Raw genomic sequence first — 23,339 nt, 5'->3', positions numbered from 1 at the left:
TAGGCGTAGCTTCAACACACATACAGGCCAAATATCAGATTATGATACGTGTTCTGTGTAAGCTGTGTTTACGTACCTCTGAGTTGTTTGACTCTGTGCTCGCTGTTGTCCTTCATAGGCACCGTCCGCTGGGACATGTGAGGAGATGGCGGCATCCTCCGGTGTACCGACCGCTGGTGGACCTGTCGACAATGGAGGAAAGACATGTGATCATCACCTACAGGCTTGACCGTGCCACAATCCAGGAACTGTGTGCCCAGTTGGAGGCAGACCTGATGTCAGCTATCTGCCATCCCACAGGAATCCCCCCTCAAGTGCAGGTGCTGTCAGTACTCCATTTCCTTGCAAGTGGGTCATTTCAAACAACAGTGGCCATAGCATCAGGGATATCCCAGCCTATGTTTTCCAATGTGTTGTCCAGAGTGTTGTCTGCCCTGCTGAAACACATGCGGAGCTACATCGTTTTCCCTCAGGTGGAGCATTTGCCTACAGTGAAAGGAGACTTCTATGCCCTGGGGCATATCCCCAACATCATAGGTGCCATTGATGGGACACATGTGGCTTTGGTCCCCCCCGGCAGGAGTGAACAGGTGTACAGAAACCGGAAGAGTTATCATTCCATGAATGTGCAGATGGTGTGTTTGGCAGACCATTACATCTCCCATGTGAATGCCAAGTTCCCTGGCTCAGTTCATGACGCTTGCATCCTGCAGAATAGCAGCATCCCTTATGTGATGGGTCAACTCCAGAGGCACCGTGTGTGGCTATTAGGTGAGCACCTGGAAGCAAGTCAGTGGGAATGGTTGTCTGGGTCTGGGGATATCCCTACAGGTTAGTGTGTGTCTAACAGTTGTCCCTCGCCATTTGAAGGTGACTCTGGTTACCCCAACCTGTCATGGCTACTGACCTCAGTGAGGAATCCCAGGACAATGGCAGAGGAACGCTACAATGAGGCCCATGGGCGAACACGGCGGATAATAGAGCGCACCTTCGGCCTCCTGAAGGCCAGGTTCAGGTGCCTCCATATGACAGGTGGATCCCTATTCTACTCACCAAAGGTGTGCCAGATCATTGTGGCCTGCTGTATGCTTCACAACTTGGCTTTGCGACGACAGGTGCCTTTTCTGCAGCAGAATGGTCCAGATGGAGGTGTTGTTGCAGCTGTGGAGCCTGTGGACAGTGAAGACGAGGAAGCAGAAGAAGAGGACATAGACAACAGGAACTCGGTGATCCTGCAATATTTCCAGTGAGACACAGGTAAGAATACAAACCTGCCTACTACATGTACTTTAACACTACTACCTCTCTAGTGTGTGTCATTTTCACCCAGTGTATGGTCACTGAGTTGTCACTTTCCCTTACGATTTCACAGATGTGGGTCCCACTGTGTGACATATGCTTCGATTCCTCATGGACTAGAGCTGTATGACATATGTATGTTGACACTACAATTGAAAGGGCATTTTGCCACAGTAATTGCTAATACACTATTCCAAAATCACAGACTGACTCCAGATTGTTTTGTGCTTCAAGTGTGTTTATTTAAGTGCTCAATATTGGAGGTGGTTGCAAAATGGTGAGGGTTGATGGTGGAGGAATGTCCATGGCTAGGAGGTGCCTGTTGGAGAGGGACAGGAATTAGGAGTGTCTGGGGAACTTCCTTCCTGTTTGAAAAAAAAGGATCCTCATTCTAAAAAACAACTTGAAGGGTCAATTGGAGAAGAAAATCCACTCAAAAACCACTTTTCGACTAGATTTAGATATATCTGGAGTAGAAAATCTGCTCCAGGTGCACTTGTACTCACGGCAGGACTGTTTTGGTGCCCCTTGCGGCTGGAGGCTTTGTGTTAACGCAAAGTCTTGCATGCGTGGTCGGAAACAGTGCAATTCAACAGTCTTGCATGCACTCACCAGCAGCCCAGGAGTATCGTGGTGCTCTGCAGAGAGTGCCAAAACCCAACCTTGCGCACATGAACGAACTCTGCTCTGCACTGCATTGCAGAATTCAGAGGCTCTGTGCTACTCTTTGTAGCATGGAGTGCCATAATTCTGCATACTCAGCAGGCAGAGCTGACTTCTGTGCCTAGTGCTAACCCTGCTCAAGCAACACCTACAATACCTGTCAGGGTGAACCACAAAAGTCATTAAATTATTGTGTGCTTACCCCTCTGACAACTTGGCACAAAAGTCAAGCCTAACTTAGAGGCAATGTGTAAAGTATTTATGCAGCACACAAACAGTAATAACTAGAAAACAGGACACAAGAAAATGTTTACATCAATTTAGAAAAATTGGGTACATTTTAAAAATGTATTTGACAACAAAAATACAATTTAATGGACCCAGAGCTACAAATTGTTAAAGTTTAAGGTATAAACTAGCTTTTAAAATATCAAAGTGCCAACCATGGACATCTGGTCATGCAAGATGGTTCAAAGTAAAAAAAATATGGTTGACTGCTATGGAGTGTGGGTCAGACATGAAAAGTGGATTAAGCCCTGTCAGAACTTACCTTAGGAGTTAAAAGAAATTTCAACAAAATGCATGAGAAGGTACAATTTGAGTGAGCAAGACTGCAGGCCAGTCCGAGGAGGAGTCGGGGGGTGGGGGGAGGTGTCATCAGGGAGCCACTGAACAGAGTCACAGTGAACATATCCACTTTGGACTTAGCACCTTATTATGAGTTTGGCGGTCTTGCTACAGCCAAACTCACAGTGGTGGTTGGACCACCGCATTCCTGGCTCTATGACTACCAGATTACAACCGTGCCGGTTGGACTACCTGGGTACAGCCACCACTGCCAGGATCACAGATCCCAATGAGTTGACAGCAGTTTACGTCGTGGACAGCCACGGTGGTGCCAAGTTCAGGACCACTGTGTTGGTTGTGACTTCCCTTTCCACCAGCCTTTTCATTTAGGGACCCCACCATAAAAAGGCTGGCAGAAAGGCAGTGCTAGGAGTAACAGAGGGGCCCCTGTACTTCCCACAACCACGTTGTTTTTCCCCATTTACTATCATCTCATTCATTGGTTTTGGGTGAGGTTAGAGCTGAAGGGAGAGACTCGGGTGAGTCAATGGAAAGGTGACTTTCCTTTCTGGAATGTTGTAATGAAGTGAGGAGCAATGCAGTTGGTGGCAAATGTAGTGGCTGTTTGAGAGTGAGATATCTGCTTTGTATACCATTTCATTGCAAGGCACTATTGTCAAGATGAAGTGCGGTGTTTGGCTCAGTGGTTCAGATTGTGAGTAGATAGTCTCATTAAAAGTTGTAGGCTCTAGATCTTTGTTAATTGAACGTATGGTCTGTTTTGCCTGTTGGTTTAAGGAATTAGCCATGATAGCTTCATCCAGTGCATTGGAAGCTTATTTATCAGCAATGTTTACTAAGCAGTTTCATCTTATGAGACAGCTTATAGTATGGAAGTCTGAGAGGCTTTCTGAGAAGTGGAATAGAGGAAATCCTAGGTATGCTTGCCAGGCTTAAATTATTTTTTTCAACTATATCAGGTCCACAGAGGAGTTTGGTTGCATTATGACTGATGGGTGACCAGGTCCTTGCATTGAAGGAATTAATTTCTCACAGTCTGAAAGTACAAAAAAGATTGCTTGAGATGATGGTTGTTTAGGGCATATAAGAGTACAACCCAGCAAAACTAAGAAAGGTTCCTCTGTCTGGGTGGATTTACCCCTATATCTTGGAGTCACACCGAAGAGGCCATCGTGTTGGGCTACCTGTTTCTATTTTTGTGCCTGTCTCGGGAAAGATAAACCTGATGAACCCTGTTTAGAGCTATCATCTGTTTTATTTCCTTTGGACATGGTACTGGAAATGCACATCCTCATTTGAATATCTATGGCCACGTTTCCCACTTGGTGTGAGGTCCTGCCTCTGGCATGGCCTCAGAGTGAAGTTGGCTCATGTTCCATATTGTGTGCATCCTTTACACCCTATGGGTACATTGGCCACAGTGGTGGTGGAGGGTGGGCCAGAAGCTGGACTTTACTGGTTTTCTAAAGTAGGTGCTTGGTGAGGGGTGCGCATATGTTCACTTGTACTAGAAGTTTACTTCACTCATAGGTCACAGTGGCCTTCTAATATATTCTCACATTTATCTTCAGGAGAGGCCAGTTTCCATTGACTCCTTTGCCACCTATATTTTGTAAGCCTACTCTATTTTACATTCTTGGTCAAGTCTTCTAGAGCAGTGTGTAATCTCCTGTTAGGACAGGAACCTCTTAAGTCTCTTCCTTTATCATAGCAGTTCATCGCGCATTCAACATCTCTCCTTTAAGTCCTGTTTATGATCATCACTCATGTCACTGTTTGGTGAGCTGGGGTGTCTGGTGTCTCAACCACCTTAACCTTGTGTTTTCTCTGATTAGGAAGGTTCTGACCTTGCTCCAAAGGTTGCCTCTTTGTTCCATTGTAACCAATACATTGCCTTCCTAAATACCATTACTGAGTAACCTTTTCTGTGTAAGGTCCACCATCATACGTTGATGACTTTCTTGTTGTGTTCACCTTTTTGACTTGCAATGTAGATTCTTGTGAGTGACATTTAGTAAATATTGATTCTGCCTGTCATGGACATTAGCCATTTGTTGTGAGTCAATGGATACATTTGGTGATCCTTATTGCCCATGATTTTACTGCTCAGGTCAATATTTGCGCTCAGTACTTTAGCATCCAGATCCTTTTGGCTCTGACTCTGACTAGATCAGTGATTTCCAGAGCATACAAGTTACTACTAATGTTCTCAGACCACAATGTTACAGAATATTGTTAGAACAGTGATTCTCTTTAATGGATTGTAACTCTATGCGTGATCAATTCACATATAAATAGATTACTTGTGGCTACAAATAACTCTTGCATCCCCTATAATGGGACCTCTTATACTGTTACTGAATCCAAAATGATCTTAAACTACCTGTCAATATTCACAGGTGCTTCAAATTCTATCACAGTGAATAGGTCCATAAGGGGATGAAACACATGCCTTATTGAGATTCTGTATGGTAACAATTATAAGCTGTTTTACACGACATCACCATTAAACATCTTATGTACTCATAATTTGTTTTTTTCTTTAATTCTCCTTCTTTAAAAAAGGTTGATTTAAAAGAATACGTCTGAATCTAGAGGAACTTCACAGTTACTAATGTAGTAATGTAGGTATATGTTAGTTAAAGGTTGTGTGAGCTCCCATCAACATTGTATTCACCATGAGAATACTACAGGATATTCGAAGGACCTGATGCACTCCTGGGTAGAAGCATTGGGTGCCTCTTTTGGGTATCTCTTTTTGGATGCAAATTAGGAGTCCCACTCTACTTTGGTGTGCACTATGAGCTTGTGGAAGGTGAGTAGAAGGGGGCCAGGCTTCAAGCCCTGTAATCTGTTGTTAATTCTCTGCATTTAGCGGGATGAGGAATATGGCGAGGAGGTAATAATTTCAATCCTTATAGTAACCTCCTTACTCAGATTCCATCGCTCTCAGCCCAGTCCTTAGAGCTGATCATGTTCCCGTAGTGGGCTTCTTGTTTCACTTGACTGAATTTGGAAATTCTAAGTTGGAGGTGTGGTAGGGGAACCTTTAATTACATGTGATACTATGATAGAGGGTGAAGTCTTCTGACCAGACGAGTCAGGCCTTTTTTAAGTTTTGTAGGTAGTGGGGTGTTTGGCTGGTGAACATACTTCAGTTTCTGAAGGACTTGGACGAGCAAGATTATATCAGAGTATTGAGATTACTGGTAAGTAATCAAGGCTTTACAGCTAAACAGCATTGAGCAGTAATAACTTAAGACTTATAATGCCCAATGGGCCAGATGTATCACAGTGTTTTTTGTGATCGCAAACGGCCCAAACGGCTGTTTACGATTGCAAAAACGTAATTTTGGTACGTAACAAATCCAATTTACGATTCGGTAACTTGTTACCGAATCACAAATTGGATTTGCAACTACATACCGATTCGGTACGAGGAAGGGGGCGTGTCAAGGGCGTCCCTTCCTAATACCGAATTGCAGAGGTATGTCTGATTGTTTTGTGACTGTGAATGCAGTTGCAAAACAATTGCAGTTAACACCAATTTCAAATTAGTGGTAACCCATGCGCACTCCTTTCCCTTTGTGAATGAATACAAAAAAAAAATTTGGAGAGCAGGCAGTGGTCCCACGGACAACTGTCTACTCTTAAACATGAAAAAGAAAACTTGTAATTTTTCTTTTTTAAACGGATCCCGTTTTCCTTTAAGGAAAATGGGCTGCATTAAAAAAAAAGATTGCTTTATTGAAAAGAAATCACAGACATGGTGGTCTGCTGAGCCCAGCAGGCCACCAGTCCTGTGATTGTAGCCATTCGCAATGGCTTGCAAATTGTGACCTACCTCATGAATATTAATAAGGTAGGTCCATTTGCGAGACCTTGTGAATAGCAGTATGAAACTCCATTTCAATAGCGATTACTTAATTGATGATTCACAAAACTTTGCAATGAGGTAATCGCTATTGGAAATAATGATACATCTGGCCCCAAATCCCTGTATAGAATAGTGCCCTTATATGAATTTTGATGCATTTTTTTATATAATTATCATATCACTCTACGCCGAGGTCACAGTATTTCTCCAGTCTTTTAAGAAAGATGTTTGTGGCATACTTGGATATACTGTCAACTGAGTGAACCCAGAATGCTTAAATGAAGGCCAGAATGGAAATTGTCTCTACAACCTATATATCCTGACTATTTAAGCAGAGTTATCCGTGTGATGTTCTGTGATTGCTCAAGTTCCATTTTACATGATTTTCACAAAACTCCTTACACAGTTTTTTGTCACGTTGGTCATCAAGAGGTGATTTGGAAACTATGAGCCAGATGTACAAAACTGTGTGTTTGTGATTTCCTAATAGCGAATTTTAGTGATTAGCTATTAGGAAATCGCAAACTGCTATACAGCAGTGTGTTTGACACTGTTAGCGATTCGCAGTGGGTTCCAAATGGACCTGCTTCATCAATATTCATGAGGCAGGTCGCAATTTGTGACCCATTGTGAGTGGCTATTATCACAGGGATGGAGGCCTTCTGAGCTCAGCAGACTACCACGTCTGTGATTGCTTTTTCAAGAAAGCAATCTTTTTTTTGTAATGCAGCCCGTTTTCCTTAAAGGAAAACAGGATGCATTACAAAACAAAAAATAATAATTTTCTTTTCATTTTCAAGAGTAGGCGGTGGTCCGTGGGACCACTGCCTACTCTTAAGAAAATGTTTGCACCTCCATTCACAAAGGGTAAGGGGTCCCTTAGGGACCCCTTCCTGTTTGCGAATGGTTTACCATCAACTTGAAGTTTGTGGTAACTGCAAATGTTTTGCGACCGCATTCCTGGCCTGTTAGTGAGCAGAAAAAAAGTTTTGTACATCTGGTGCTATGAATATAAAATATATATGCTTTAACTATGAATATAACATATATACGGTTAAAGGGCACTGTTAGTTCATCAAATCCTACATTTTCTTTGCATTTTGGTTCTGCTTTGACGTTATAAGACTAGTTCTGTTTTGCATTTATAAATGCAAGTCAAAACATTTTGAGCTTTGAGTGGCTGTCTACCCTCGCATAACCATCATTATACCATTTTACTGCATGTCACTGAGAGACCATGTTCTAAGTGTTGGGATTATCTTTCGTTATCTAATTCAGCAATTCAATAGGTTCAGTTAGGTCACCCCACACAGAAACACCCAGAAAAGCTAGGCACTTCCCTGCAAGTAGTACTGTGCAAACCTTGCAAGAGATTCCATCATCTGTTAGTGTGGGATGGGCATGAAGCACTTACAATATACTATGGAAAAATGGGCTACATAGATATAAATATATTGATGGCAAATAGCGATAACTTTAGCCTTCTCTTCTGTATGTGCTATTAGCTGATGTATGCTTTGTTTCGAGCTTTGTCCTTGTTCTTACACTATGATGGGGAGTACCATCATGCCTTGTTAAATCCAGGTACTGTTTTTTTAAACTAGTTATAACATAACTTTATGTGAGTCCTAGGTATGAGTCACTGCGTCAAAATCACAGTTTGCACTAAGGACGTTTCCTGTCCTATTCTTTCCCCCCTTCGGGTTTATAATTTTTGTTTCATAAACTTTCCCACCACCCCTTCTCAGAAAACACGACATGAGAAAACAAAGAAAAATCCCTGAAGTGTGGTAAAATGCTGACATGATTTAGCAAGGAAGACTCTGATAAGAAGATAGAAATCTAATAAACAAGAGTCCAGGAAACCTTGGCGAGTCAGGACTGCTTGCCAGTGAAAGCAACAGCCCTCCCAACATAAACAGAGGGAGCCCCAACGTCAAGGACATTACCCTCGCAGACCATCTGAAGGAGAAAGTGAAGGCCGCAACCCCAGCAAACAAAAGTTATGGGCCTGCTGGCAAAATAATATTTGGATTGGTTCACAAAGCTTGTTATTTCCAGATAAAATAAACCCTTCATGTCATATTGTAACTTGATCAGTAAGTGGGGAGATGAGACAAAACGGGTCAGAAAGGGTCCTGGCGGATGGCTTTCAAGGTTCCAATTGATATTGGAGACGTCAACAAAACAGACTGTTATAAACATGCATTTTTAGTTTATTTGGCCAACCTTCACCAAACTGATTCTGTCAAGCTCTCATACAAAAAAACAGGACCTGTTTCTTGGTCACCTAATGATCCTGGGCAACACTGTGTCGACTAGAAATCTCATGATTAATAATGGTCGAGAATTGCAGACTTGCATTTTAGATTTAGTAAATCGTCACTTAAAATGCTTTTGGGAGGCGTGGAAGCAGCCAACCTAAGCACACGCAGTAGTTCTGAAGAGGCATAGTCAAAAAAGAGAAAGAAAACTGTGCTGCATTTGTTTCTTTGAGAAAATCTTTAAAAAAGTATCTTCCTTCCCTCAAACACAATATACACAAAACTGTTGGAACTTGGGCTTTAGGACACTTGTTCTCAGCCAGAACTTAAATTTTTTGTCCTCTTCCTTTACATTTGAGTATTAAAGCTTTTAAGGTTTTTAAAGTTTAACTGAGCTTAGATTTTAACAAAGTTGACCATCTAACTCGAGTAAATTTAAATTTTGCTTCCCAAGCACCTTTGAGCATTTCACTATAATTAATTGATTTAAATAGTGTTCCATGTAGTTGCGTTGTTCAGGATTATCTTTGATAGAAAGGAGTGGATTTTTTTTGGCTCAATTCGAAACGTGGGTTATTTCAGGAAGGGTATATAACCTGTACCTGCTAAAATCATGCTTTCTTGCAGTGTATCTTGATGACATTGTTGAACCTGTTAAAGAGTGACTCTGGGATTTGGCTAGGTGGCATGCTCTTAAATGTCACTAAATGCCAAATGTTGCACACAATCAACCCGCCGAAACTAGGATTGAAGGTGACTGCACCATTATTGCTGATGTTTATTTCACTTTTAATAGCCTGCTAAGGTATGTCATGAAAATTCTAAAAATCAAATCGACATCACAGCAAATGAATGATGTTGTTTCTAATTTAAATGCCATTTGTTTTGAAGTTTCGCCGAGTTTTAATACACTAACCAATTTGGGGCACCCTATCGTGATCCCGTTTCGAGCCAGTGAATGGATGTCCTTGGGAACATCCCTACCAAGGGAGTAGCCAGGACATTAAAATACCCCCACATGAACCATACATCTACATCCAGCACGCAAAGCAAGCAAACCTGGCCTTACATAGGAGGGTTTCCTTTATTCTTTTAATAGTCCTTCATCTATCCATTCATCAATCCGTTACCCTTCTGTCTATTAATCGAAAGGAAAGGATGGAAATGCAAAGAGGTTGGTCTGTCAATCTCTTTGCTTTTCCATTCATACAAACGCATTCATTCATTTACCCTTTAATATATAATTTTACATATTACATAATCATATTCCCATTATTTGTCCTTCCATCTATTCACCCTTTTACATCTCTATTCGTTTACTCCTTCACCTATCCGTTTACATCCCATTTAGCCATTGTTTCACGTTTTTACTCCATAATTTCCCCTAATTCTTTCACTCCTCCACCCATTCATTTTTCCGCCCTGTCAGCCTATGGTTTACCTTTTCTTTATGTCCTTTCACTGTTCTTACGTTCACCTTCTCTTTTTACTCTTGTCCTTTCTACCCATTTTTGTCGCACTTTATTTCTTTCTTATCTTTCTCTCTTATGCACACTGTTTCTTTTTCTCCCTCTCTCTGTGGTGTCCCCTTTGTTCATCATTCTTTTAGTTCCCTTTCTCTGTTTTCTTTGTCTATGCCCTGTACCCTTTGTCATGGTATTACCTGTCTATTACTTATTATCCCTTTGTCTAAAGACAGAAAGCACAAATGAATAACTTTTTAGAGGGGCCAAGTTCATCAGCACATCAGACCCAGTGACACCCCCCGCTTAAGCTGCTTAAGTGTGAGGTTCACTACGCTGCTGCCCTACTTACTCTTTCAACAGCACATAATAAATGGTTGCCACGTTGGTTTTGGGACTGTGCTGTCTGCACACAGTCCACTGAGTTTTTTATTTTATTTTTATTTTTGTTTTTTTTTAAAGAGCACATGGTCCTTTCTGTGCCTGGGCACAGGTCGCTATAGGATAATACTAAAGTGAGCCAACCTAACAGGTTGTCTAAAGATATCCGGTAGCTGTAGATGGTTTGTTGTTTATGCCTTGATATTGCAATTTGTATAGTGCAAAGTCAGCCATCGGTATGATTTTGCAGAACGTTCAGTAATCTGGAGATGATATCGTACTTCCAACTATGCCATGAAGAGGGAGTTGACTAAGAGGTAAATATTACAAATTGTAAGGAACACACAATATTGTTGAGTGGAAAATCTGCGACCGGACAGTTCTGTAGTGGCCACCTTAGCCATTAGTACATAGTCACTAGTCCACATCAATGGAAAGAACAACCACCAATTGAGTGCAAAAAATGGCCATTCCGAATGCAGGCCTCTGAAAAGCAACAGAGTAGGATGCTTGGGAACCAAAATGGAAATGTCTGCAGTTTCCATTAGGAGTCTTTTGCAAGCTAAACAAATCTACTTAATTGCCTTTTATTGAATGCATAGAGCACGGGTCTAGACTCATCTATATGTTTTTTTTACTGAGTCCAAAGATTTCTAATTGTGAACAACTACTGAAACGACCAGCGGGTAGACAGGGGCCACTCACTTACCAACATGAAACACATAAGAAGTTTCACATAGGCTCCTCTTCCCCTCATTTCACTGTCCTTTCCCTGAGTTGTTAACATCATTTCTGGTGATTTCGGGATTCTCTCTCAGGCCTACCTTTTTCCATTATCGTTGTGATGGATATTTCTACCTAGATCAAAGCGATAAGTAATGCTTCCGTAACTACATCAGGGGTTGAACAGGGAAGTGTGTGCACATTTGTAGCACTTTGAGACAGACTGGTTTCCTTATGATGCTCTACTTTAAGGCACATTACCATCTTCCTAGAAACAGCTATGCAAAGGTCATTTACACTAGTGTAATTAGAGTTGTTCTTTTTTGGGTGTAGCGTGGCGGCAGATTGAGCCCCAGCATCATGTTTTCCAAAACACCCATAAAAAATACATACATATACACATGCATAGGTGGATTGCAGCCAGCCCTGTTCATCCGTTTGTCTTTGCAACTTCCCTCTGCCCTTCACGGCATGCAACACGAAGACGTGGGTCAGTCCATTTTATGTACTGGGTGTGAGTGACGAAATGTTGCTTGATCATAGGTTTAAAGCTGCCAGAATAGAAGTACAATTTAGTGCCAGAGCTAGGGTTCCTGGGCTGCGGGGCAAGTTTTTTTTTTGGGGGGTCATATTTGTATAAATATGCAATGTTTTTAATGTCGCATATGTTTGCAAAAATATTGCATGTTTTTCAAGGCCAGACATGTTGGTTTTCTGGCGATCCTGGCCCAGCCATTTTCTGGCATAGCCGAATAAAAAACAGATTCGTGGTGCCCCCCCTAATAAGTCGAGAAACTGGGAAGGTAGTGTTGGCTATGTAAGTGCTCAGTTTTAAAAAATACTACCATCTATCAGACTGAGCAGGTACGGAACTACAGTACATGTACATGTTCTGATGTGCGAGAATGAGCTAATAGTACACCGCATGTATCCTTGGTATCAAGTCAACACTTTAACCAGTAGGCCACAGGAACAGTTTGCAGACTACACACACCAAGATATCTCAGCTCCTTTAATGATCTTAACTTTGGTGGGACCCAGGGTAGTGGGAGAGTTTGATATGACTCCATACAACCCTAGAGGAGGCTAGGAGGCATTGGATGAGATGGAGCAAACTAGAGTTCGAAATGTTTTGTAATGCAATGTTTGGAATGTGTAGAGTATATGAGAATCGAGAGGGTGCTTCAGAGCGCCAAACAAGAAACGAGGAAACTGTATTTCATAGTGTTCAGAGCAGGGGTACATTTTGCAAAAATTGAGCCTCGAGGTTAAAAAGAGTGCTTACCAGGGACTGGAGATAGCAGAAAGAGCATTTTAATGCTTAGTGAACATTTAGAAAATACTAAAAGATGGGTATGAATGAGTCCTGCAGAGAGACCTCATTTCTTGTGCGTTCCCTTTTCAAGTCAGAGCATTTTAGACCACCAAAGTGTGCATTCTGGGACCTTTGGTTCCACTTTACACACTGTTGCAAAGCCCTATTAGGTCCAATATCCAAAGTGTGGCTGTATTAAGAGCCAGAAAGGCTGAAAACGAGAAATACCATAAGCAGGTCCTTGGCAGCTGTGCAAAGGGCTGGTTAAGGTTATGTTTGATCTTCTTTGGAAGTTAGGATTTGAGTTGGTGATAAGGAGGCACTAGGCTTTGGGGAAACATCTCGACAGATTCAATGCTTACAATGATGTACTTAAATAAAAGTGATTTACATTGTATTCTCCTAAACTACCAGGTTGTGCACTTCAAAAATATAAAAGAGCATTCAATTCCCTTCCTAAACTTTTATGAGGCGCTTTATTAAGAAGCCAGAGCCCGTTATTGGCCACAAATCATCTCCTGGCTGAAGTTTTTGGTGGCAGCCAAGAGAGGAGAAATAAAAAAATAGAAAAATTTCAATTTCAGCACCATTATTATTTTCATTAATCATAAGAGGCGCTCTGAGTCACCCCTGTCTTTATTCTTCAGAGGGAGATCTATTATACGCTCCATTTACTCCGAGCCATATTACCTCATATGTTTTCCTAGCTGGCCAAATAAGACTTAAGAGATAAAACAATTTACTGTTCATTATGATCCGTGTCACTGGAATCAATCTATTAACCTGCGTTAACTGGATATGTGACGATATCTCTCGCGCAAAGACGCACGCGCTTCAGTGCATCGGAGAGGGGAAAAAAGACCAAGAAAGCAGGAACGAGGAAGGGATTCAAAAGGGAGCCCATAAAATGCAGCAGACGTATACGTTTCCAGGCGAATACAGCTCCATTTTCCAGTGGCCACTGCTGGCACCTTCCGTAGACCCCCGTAGTCCGTGACCTGTGAAGAATTCTAACAAATTGGCTTCTATTGTGGAGCCAAAAGGTGACATCGATAAAGCGACGGATCGCTGACCCTCAAGTATGATGGGAAATTGCGAGCTAGAATAAAGAGCTGCGGTTTATGAAGTTAACTCTTTGTGGTAAAGAACAAAAAAGCAAGGTCTATGGGCTCAGACTGCCTGTCTTGATGACTTCATCCTAGCTGAGCTGCTTTCCTAACTGAGCCAGGTGGGAAAAGATTGCCTCCTTGAAAGGCAATGACATTTCTCCCACTGTGCTGTGGGGTGGGCTCGACATGCCCGAGGGAGCTTATGCTTCATGAGTTAGGAAACTAACCTCTCAGATGGTCTCGATATACTTCTGCACACAAAAAAATACGTTTTAAGTAAACGACAGAGAAGTTAAAGCTTTGAGTAATCTTGAGGTCTGTGGAGGGTAGAATTGCTGTTTGAGTTTTCAACATGTCAACATATGATCTTTCATTTGAAGGTAAACTGGGGTTCACCTGAGTCTGCTTCAATTTTAATCTTCTTCACAGACGAGGTACTGTCCATGTAAACATTGGCCTTAAAACAATCATGTGTACTAAATGCATACTTACCAGGGTTTTGTGACTAGGAAGCTGTAGGGATTTTCAGGCTTCAAAATTATTAACTGCATAGTGATGAAGTCACTGGAAATTCATAATATGACTTTGCAACGCCATAGCTGTAAATTACATCACATGTGACTCTGGAAAGGACCACCCTTCCTCCAAACCTGATACATCCTGCACCACACAGTAGCTGGTGCGAGATATATTTATGGCTGTAGTCTTTGTATATGGGATAAAGTACCCCACTGGCAGAACAAAGGCCCCCACGGCCCCTGCAGAGAGCGGGGACTGAGCTCCAGGGCCCCCCCTCAACACAGTACTCTGGCCTAAGAACTCCTGACTGAGTCTGGAGGGGGGCCTCCATGTACTGTGCAGGGTGGCCCCCTCAAGTTTTGCTACGGCACTGCCCTGCTGTACGTTATATAAATATTGCAAGTCACAGAGGCATTCCATAACCATATGTAGGAATGAAGCCGAAGGCCAAGGTCCTTAATAATGTCATGTAACTCCAACATGACTTGCATTATCCTTTTAATGTACACCATGAGTATTATATTCCATATAATACACGGTCACACCATCACTCTTCCCTCAATCTGGTTAAATTCTTTTAATCTTGCTCTTTCATATTCAATGCAGCCAAGAAGAATAAAAGCAGCATCTAAAATGCAAGACTGAATACATAAAAAACAGTATTTACTACAAAAATGTATTTGAATCAGTTTAGTGTAAGTCAGATAAAAAATACTGTACCTACTTTAGAATGTGTGGATGAATATAGGCATTCTATCTTTCCTTATTCTAAAAATCTTGTTCTTATTTCCTGTAATGACCTACAGAATGGAAAAACTAAACATCTTGCTATAATTATCTCCTTTCTGCTGGCCATGTTTTCTTTTTAGGAAAATATTACAGAAGAAGGAGAAGCCAGTTCCTTTTTGTTGTTTAAAGTGCTGCTGAAATTATGTTCTATGATCTGCTCTTCGCCTTGGCTGCTGGCTCTGGTACTGTGAGATCTGAAGTCAGCTGTAATACATTTTTACAGTTGAGGAGCTGGGTAAATTAGAGACTTTTTTAAAGGGATTGCAGTCTACTGTGTGTCGTAGTCCCTTCAATAGAAACAATATATCAGCAGGAAGAAAATAAATGGGCATTTGAGAGATTTGTCAAACTTCTCACAGGAATTCCCCAAAAAATGGTGCCTGTGAAATCATGTCTCTGGTTCCCCTTCCTATCTTTCTATCCGTACACTGCCTCCACCCGCCCTAAAGTAGTTTTCCTATTCAGCACTGCTCCTCTCTGTTTATCGTCTTTCTCCATCCTCACCTCCATAATAAAACTCCTGCAATCAATTACTCCCCATCCTCCCAAATTTATCACACACTTCCCTTTCCTTATTATCCCCTGGTCCCCTTTTTCTCTCTCTTTTTGTTAAGACTATTCTCTCTTCTCATGAGAACCAATTACTAGAAGATGCTGTTCTTGCTAGTGTAACTTTTTGTGTGTAATGTGTGTGAGACTGACTTTCTCAGGAGGAGAAAAATAGAGGTACTGACTGGAGTGGAAGCTGCAACAATATTGTTACCTGACAAGCCGGATGGTGAGGACATAGCAGGACAACCAATCAACAACCTGTGAACAGAGTAATGGTAGAATTCATGGATTTGGAGTTTTAGTTTTATTGGACAAAGTGTGAACATGCAATTCACTGACCAATAGGGATTTGGGAAATAGTTTAGTGGGTTTTAATTTAACAGAACTGCATTGAGAAGAGCTCAACATTTTACATTTGTCTAAGCTCATTCTTGCACATTTGGCGTCTTGACAAGAGACATGATTAACTTTACTGCTTAAAACTGCCTTTTCTGAACTTTGATGCTGAATCCTGATTGCCTTGCTGATCGACTGTTGTCCTAAGGACGAAGACTGACTCTGCTTGCTGATCCACACTGAGGATAGGTATTATGAATTAGACTGTTGACTATCATGTGTATTTGCTTTTCCTTTCTAGGTACCAACTGCACTGTTTCGATACAGCCATAGTTAGAGGTTTTTCCAAATTTGTGTTACTAAATTGTTTTGCATGAAGCCCAACATGCTGATGCTAATCTGGTGTTAGTTAAGGATCCTCACTAATGAAATTGTGCTGGCAGGGAATTATGTTTGATGATTTTTTCTGTTGAATTCGAATGTATGTCATTTGGATTTTATTTTTCAATGATGCTAATTGGAGAGAAAATGATGTTCCCTTTAGCCCAGAATCCTGGATCCTGCTAATGGGTGTTTGAGGATGTTTTCGGCATTCTAGTGGCAGTGTATTGAAGTTGGTTGCGCTTGCACAGCTTATGGAAATCGCAGGTGAATTGTGAGGTTTGTGAGGTTTTAGGGAGTTTGCGTACTCCAAATGAAGTTGTAGAATGAGTGTGCGTACTCCGCAGTGTGACAGTAGGGAAGTCGTTGAACTTCATATGTGTGGCGTTTTGTGCTAAAACAATTGTCCACATGGTTGTTGATGTACGGACCCTGCATGGTCTACGACTCCGGAGTAGATTGAAAAGTGTATGAGACACTTGGTTTTATGTTGTAATCTGTCTGGTTTAATAGGTTGATCGGGCATGGTTAACAAATCAGAGTGTGAGTCAAAGAGAGTGATAGAAAATTTAGACTGAGATCTGGCGAGTCCTATGTGCACCAGGACAGACCCACTGATCAATTGAGAGTAAAATTTGTGGGTCGAATTTTGCTTGCGAATCTGGGAGACCGAGAAAGAAGAAGTAGCTGTAAGTGCGGGAAGAGCCGTCAGTGAAAAATCCATAAGGTTTCTGAAGCGATTGTGTTACCTTTCATGTAGTAAACCAGCAGATTTGGTTTTTGGTTTTTGATTAGTGCTCACAATTTTTGAATTAGTTTGTGTGAATCGGAGTTTGGGAGGACAAGCCACAAGACTTTGTCAGCCACAGTAAATGTGAGTGTGACATCATTGGAGCTACACTGGGAATGGTCAGTTAGTGAGAAGGGCTGCACACGGATTGGCAGCCATCTGTGAGAGACAATTGGTTGAGAAAGTAGGTGAAAGGAATCTTGGGATTGAAAGTCACTTCCTGATTTGATTTTGAATAAAAGGTTGAAAAGATGACATTTTTCCAGCTTTAAAGAGTGCCTTAAAGGGAGATACGTATTTCACAACGAGCATAGGTGGGGCTACACTGCCAGAAGGTACACCAGCCTACATTGTAATGGAAGAGAAGGATGTTGCGTCATGTCTTTGGCTAATGCAATGGTGCATGTTGACAGAGAAGAATGGGAATGTAGCATTTCCTACAAATGGGACGTTCAATGTAAGGGTTTTGGAGCATTTAAGAATGGTGCTATATAAATTGAAGCCCCTTCCGAGACCAGCACAGTTTGAGGCATTAGCCATTTGGGAACTAGTAGCCAGACAGCAAAAGCTACAGAAATTCAAGAGGATGAGAAAGGCAGAAAAGACTTTGGCAGATGCTAGGTGGGACAGTGATAAGAGAGTTTGGAGGATGGAGACTTTTCACAGAATTAAGTTGTTTCCGGCAATTATGCAGGACAATGAGAAGGAAGGAAGGAAAGCTACTAGAAAGATTAACAGAAGTCCGTCTGAAAGTAGGGAGGCTAGAAAGACTTCAGCAGTTGAGGAGGAATCAGATGATGATGAGTTTATTGTGCAGTTATTGAGAAATCACCCACCACCATATACAGCACATGAGAGTGGTCCAAGTACCAGTGCTGATCCAACAGCCCCGACACAGGTTAATGGGACGGTGCATCTGATGCAGGTTAATGCTAGCCTGACACAGAATGCCATGCAGAGTGGTCTTAATGTGCCTACTACTCCTGTAGTGCAAAATCAGGTGCAACCGCCACAGGTTCAGAGAATTTATCCTGATGTGCCCATTATGGAAACGACTTTGAATTTAATGGTGCCTACGGAACAGGTTTTCCTGAGACCGATGTGGGTTCAGACTGAGCCAACTCCACTGTTACTGCCCCAAGTGCAGCCACAGGTAATGCCAAGATTCACTTGGGGTAACAGGGACACAGTCAGATATGACTCCCATGATGAATCAGAATATGGGAGTTACTCTCCCACAGAGCGTAAGTGCCAGGACAACCCCAGATGCTATATTGCTACCTATTACTGTTGGTCCAGCTGTACCCTTATTTGCACAGAAGAAAACAACTGTAGGTTAACAGGGAGTAATGTCCTATAATATAATGAAGGGAGGACATAATGAAAGAGCTTGAATAGTCTCTCCTGTGGGACAGACCTTTGATGGATCAAGATCATTGCTAGACCTTAGTCCATTTGTAGCACTTCCAGATACTATGGTAGGGTCAAACGTTAGCCAGAGTTTGAAATTATTGACACCGCAGACCCCGAATGTAGTTGCACAGCAGGTGCCACCAGTCATAGCGGGTAACATTTCGCTGCAAGGAATGACAGCTCAGCAGTTGATTGAATGGTTAGAAAAGCTGAATACCCACAAAGTGCTCCTAAGGGAGAGGAGTGTTTGAATAATGCTAGGCTAAAAATAGAAGGGATGAACTCATTGAGGGAACTATGGGGGTGAATATGTTGGAGTCCAACATAGAGGCAGAATTGGGATACTTGTGCCCGAAGATTACGAGGGAAGTGAGCAGTGTGCATCAGAAACTAGCAGACTTGGCAGAGAAGTACGGCATAGAAATATAGAAAACAAAGCATTTGAAAAGGAGTTGCAGATTAGATGTTGAGGCTAAAGATTTTGAACACATGAGATCTGCCGGAATAAAGGCACACCTTAAGGAATTGCTTCACAGTGCCCAGACTTGTGAGCATTGCACAAATGGGAAGGCAGATGGGTAAAGAAGAGAGACAAAAGAAAAAGGGATTCTGTGGAGCTGACTGCAAATGTGCAGCAGGATAAAGTTCTAGTGAAAATTTTACCAATGAGAGAGATTCCAGGAGGACATTTTGTTCATGTCCCTTGGAGCAGAAGTGACATTCTATTGTTTACAAATGATTATCCAAAATTGAGAGAGAAGCCAGTAGAGTGGTATCAACAGATAGACAGGTTTGTAAAGCTCGCAGAGTGTCTGTGGGAAGACTTGAACATATTACAAGAGACAGTGGTTCCAGCTGATCTATGAATCAACTGTAAGAGGAGTGTAGATTAGCAGTGAATGCTGGGACACCGGAAAAAGAGGACCGCGAGGCGGCAGAAGGCGACAAGGACGGAGGCAGGAGAGGTGCTTTTAAAAAAATTATTTTTACCTCGCCCCTGTCCCACACCCCTCTCCCCTTGAATTATGCTGCATCCCCCACTGAAAACAACATGCACTGGAATGAAAAAAAGTACATTCTCATCATTAAGGATCTAAGCATTTGTCTTGTAGTGAGGCATTTAAAAAAAATAGGTAAACTCAAAAAACATATGAAGCTCACTGCTCACCGGTTCTCTGAATTCCTCTGTGAGGATGTTAGTCTACATCTCTATTTCATTCTTTGTACCATGACTGTGCCCGTCAAAATGCCTGCAGAGCCTGCTCATTTTGATTGCAGACCTGCAGAATAGAGGAAGCACATCTGGTTTTGGAGCATTCATCTGTGAACTGGCAACTTAAAATCCTGGATGTAGCATGGGGCAGCCTTTTCCTATGACTGTCCTTTTGCTTCTCAAGTCATTGTGTAGGGAGGCAAAAGTGCCCTAGGTATAGCCTGCAGTCACACATTGGTCTAGTCTTCTTACACATTAGCAGCACACTCAGAGTTTCAAGCAAGATGGCTTAGCTCGGGACCTCTATGGCATATCTCAGCATCATTCAGCAGAAAGTACATCAGGTCAATGAAGTCCACCCAAACACTGGTGACCCTCAACATTCTGAACAGGTGCAAGACCAAGGCTGAGATTGCACAGCACGGGTGAATGTTCATTCAAAATCTTTTTGAAGAGGTTGCCACCTTCGCCTCTATATAGAGCACAGTTAGTTAGGCTGTGCCTGGGCTGTTCCAAGTAACAATGGCCTATGATGTAACAGCTATTTCTCAATATGTGGAAACCTTAGGACTTTCAGAATGTTGACGTGAAATCTCACCTAAGTGAGGAAGATATCCAAACTCACATATTCACTCACTCATCCACCTATAGATCCTGATCAGTGCATAAAGAACCTGCTACAGATATCTGTCTCTAACCTCATTAACCATACATGTTCTCTGGGCAATGAAAGCTTGTACCATTCTTCTCTGTTTGATCTGTTCTGCTGGAAATGGATGACTGCACTTGCTGTTTTCTGAGAGAATGGGAACCTTGCTTTGCTCCTGCCATCCTGTACAAATTCGGTGAGTGAGCAAAACTTGCACACCTGCTGCCTGATTTGTGTTTGTTCTGTGGTGCGGAAAGCTTGCCTGCTGCTGCTCTACCTATATTTGTCCTCTGCAGGCAGAAATCATGGACTATTTCTACCCAAGGTCTATATGTTTATGGGCAAGGAGTGTTTCCACTGTTGAATGAAGTTGTAGCTGCTGTTTATGAATAAAAAACAATATAAATAATACACTGGCATAGCCTTATGACCAGAGACTTTTCCAGAATATTTATTGTGACGTGCCTGGGGTCAAGAGGAAGTTCCTATCCCAAAGAGGCAAGATATGTGAGTGCCAAGAAATGTTGAAGGGAAATAGTTAATATAGTCTGTTTCTCTACCCTTTATTTTTAATCTTCTGGCAGGGAGACACTTGTCCCACAATTTTTATATAAGTCTGAGTGTTTAACAAAGGAGAACATAAATGTTGACATAAAGGACACAAACATACAAAACCGGGGTCCCCATAACTAGGAGACTGTACAGCTAGAGTAATGTTTGCAATGCTAGCTGTGGAGCCACTGATGAACCATACTGTGCTTGGAAGATGGGTTTCATCATTGAATATGAGTGCATGAATGTAAGGCAATTCTATTAGAGGTTTGGCTCTTTGTTTCAAGTGTGTTGTGCTTCTTGTATGTTTATTTGTGTTTAACAAGACTGCATAACAATCCTCTCATTGCTTCTTTAGTGTGGTAGCTACCAGTGTTGTACCTCTCCTTTTTGAGTAAGAAAATTGTGTGATGCTCCACTACAGTCAACTGCCCTTTAGTAATTATTTGCATTAGGGAAAGCTACACTGACACTGCCCTTACTTTTGCTGTGAAGCTCAGCAAAAAAATTCCCACCACACAAAAGACAAAACAATTCATATTGCCAATGCTCATTTTAATTCATGACCTGAATGAAGGAGTGAAAAGCTGATGTGTCTTAGTTCACTTGACAGACTATTGAACTGCAACATAAAATATTGTTTCTGACTTTCTGTTTTTTTTCTTGAGGGCCCAGTGGGTGAGACAGTAGAGGTAACCTTTCAAATAAAAATAGGAACATCACACTCCTCGTGGATTAACTCTAACACTCCTTGTGTAAAAAAATAAATAACAAAAATACTGGAATCTGAAAAGACACAATGAGAGCAGCAGAAACACTATGGAAAGAAAAAGTATTGGCATCCTTCTTTCTGAGTACTGACCTGTGACCCTGCCTTCTAATGGTGCAGCACGTGTTGCAGGTGCTACCCTGTGAAGGCCACCAGTGCATCAAAATCACAATCATAGGAATACAGTGGACAACAAAAAGTATTGCTAAATGCCTAGTCTCACTCTCATTTTCTCTCTCTGATGGGCACACTGTTCAGCATCAGCCTATTGGCTTCTGGCACAGCTCAGAGTCAGGTTGTCTCAATAAATCTGCACTAAGGGCCTCATTATGAGCTTGACAGATGGAACGCTGGACCACCATGGAGGCAGTCTTTCGAACAGCGTCAGGCCGATGGTCCCAAGACTGCTGGATGATAAATTCCCCACGGGGCAGATGTGACTGGTGGGGGGAAATAAGGGGCAGTATTATGGCACTACTGCCAGCCATCCTTTCCTACCTGTTAGGATATCGGGCGGATTGTGCCCATGCACCACATCGTGCACAGGACCTGCACCCCTGAAACCCAATTTTTTTCTGGGGGCCCACATATGCCCTCTCCTCACCCTCTATGGGTCGTACCCCCTTGGGCAGTGGGATCACCACTGAACTTTTGGCAGACCTGCAGGTCCTAATGGTGAAGATGGTCCCAATGCCGGGATTCCCAACATTGGTCGTCACGGTCAGGACTGCTGCGGTCCCTGCTGCACTGACTATAGTGGTGCTGGAGGTCCGCTGGCGGACTTCTGGTGATCCAACTGCCAAACTCGTAATATAGCGATTTGACCACCAAAGTTCTGGCAGTCAGACCACTACCATGGCGGTCAATGGACTGCCAAACTCGTAATGAGGCCCTAAGTTTGGTTTGCGTGCTTTCCTGTTTCATTATCAGGATTTTCTGCTTCCTACCAGAGCTGTAAAAAATTCATAGGTGGTATGACTGCCGAAAAAGAAGTAGCCTACCTCCTACATCAGTAGGAATGTAATTTCGGTAATTTTGCAATAAAACAAGCATGACATAGACCAGAAGAAGTTGATTTAGAAGTGGTCTGTATTTAAAGACTACTTCAAGAAATAGAATTTAAACCACTATGATGAAATGATGCAAAGTTAAATCAGTGTGCATGGTGTGCACTGATAGCATACCTGAGAGGACGTTTCAAATGTTTTGTCAGTGTTGAGCTGAATTATCATTGAATATTATTTACAATAATTTTCTAGTAGTGTCTGATCAAATTCAAAGGCAGTTACTGTAGACAGTGACAGTATATGTTTCGGTGAGTTCAGAAAAGGCAACAATATGATTGTTCAAGTGCCAAGTGATAAATATAAGTATACAAACATTTGTACAGAGCACATGCTGTGATTAGTATGGCCTTCTAGGGCTGTGATTAGTATGACCTTGTAGCACTGTTGGCTTTCTGGTGAGGACCAGAGCCTGATTTGTCCTGTGGAGATAGGCTTGAGGTATTGTGTTTTATCCATCTAGATTACTATCTAGTGTAACTTGTCAGTGTGTGGTTGGACATTAGAGTCTTTATCAGCAGGATCAACTATAGCACTGCGGATAGTTGTGTGACATCATCTTATTCATTGAGCTAAGTTTGCATATTATTAAAGAGAGAGTTCTGCAGTTATTTAAATGCTAGTTAAACT

Source organism: Pleurodeles waltl, chromosome 3_1 (genome assembly GCF_031143425.1).
Source record: "Pleurodeles waltl isolate 20211129_DDA chromosome 3_1, aPleWal1.hap1.20221129, whole genome shotgun sequence".
In the NCBI taxonomy this organism is placed as follows: domain Eukaryota; kingdom Metazoa; phylum Chordata; class Amphibia; order Caudata; family Salamandridae; genus Pleurodeles; species Pleurodeles waltl.
Note: the sequence above shows the minus strand (reverse complement) of the source record.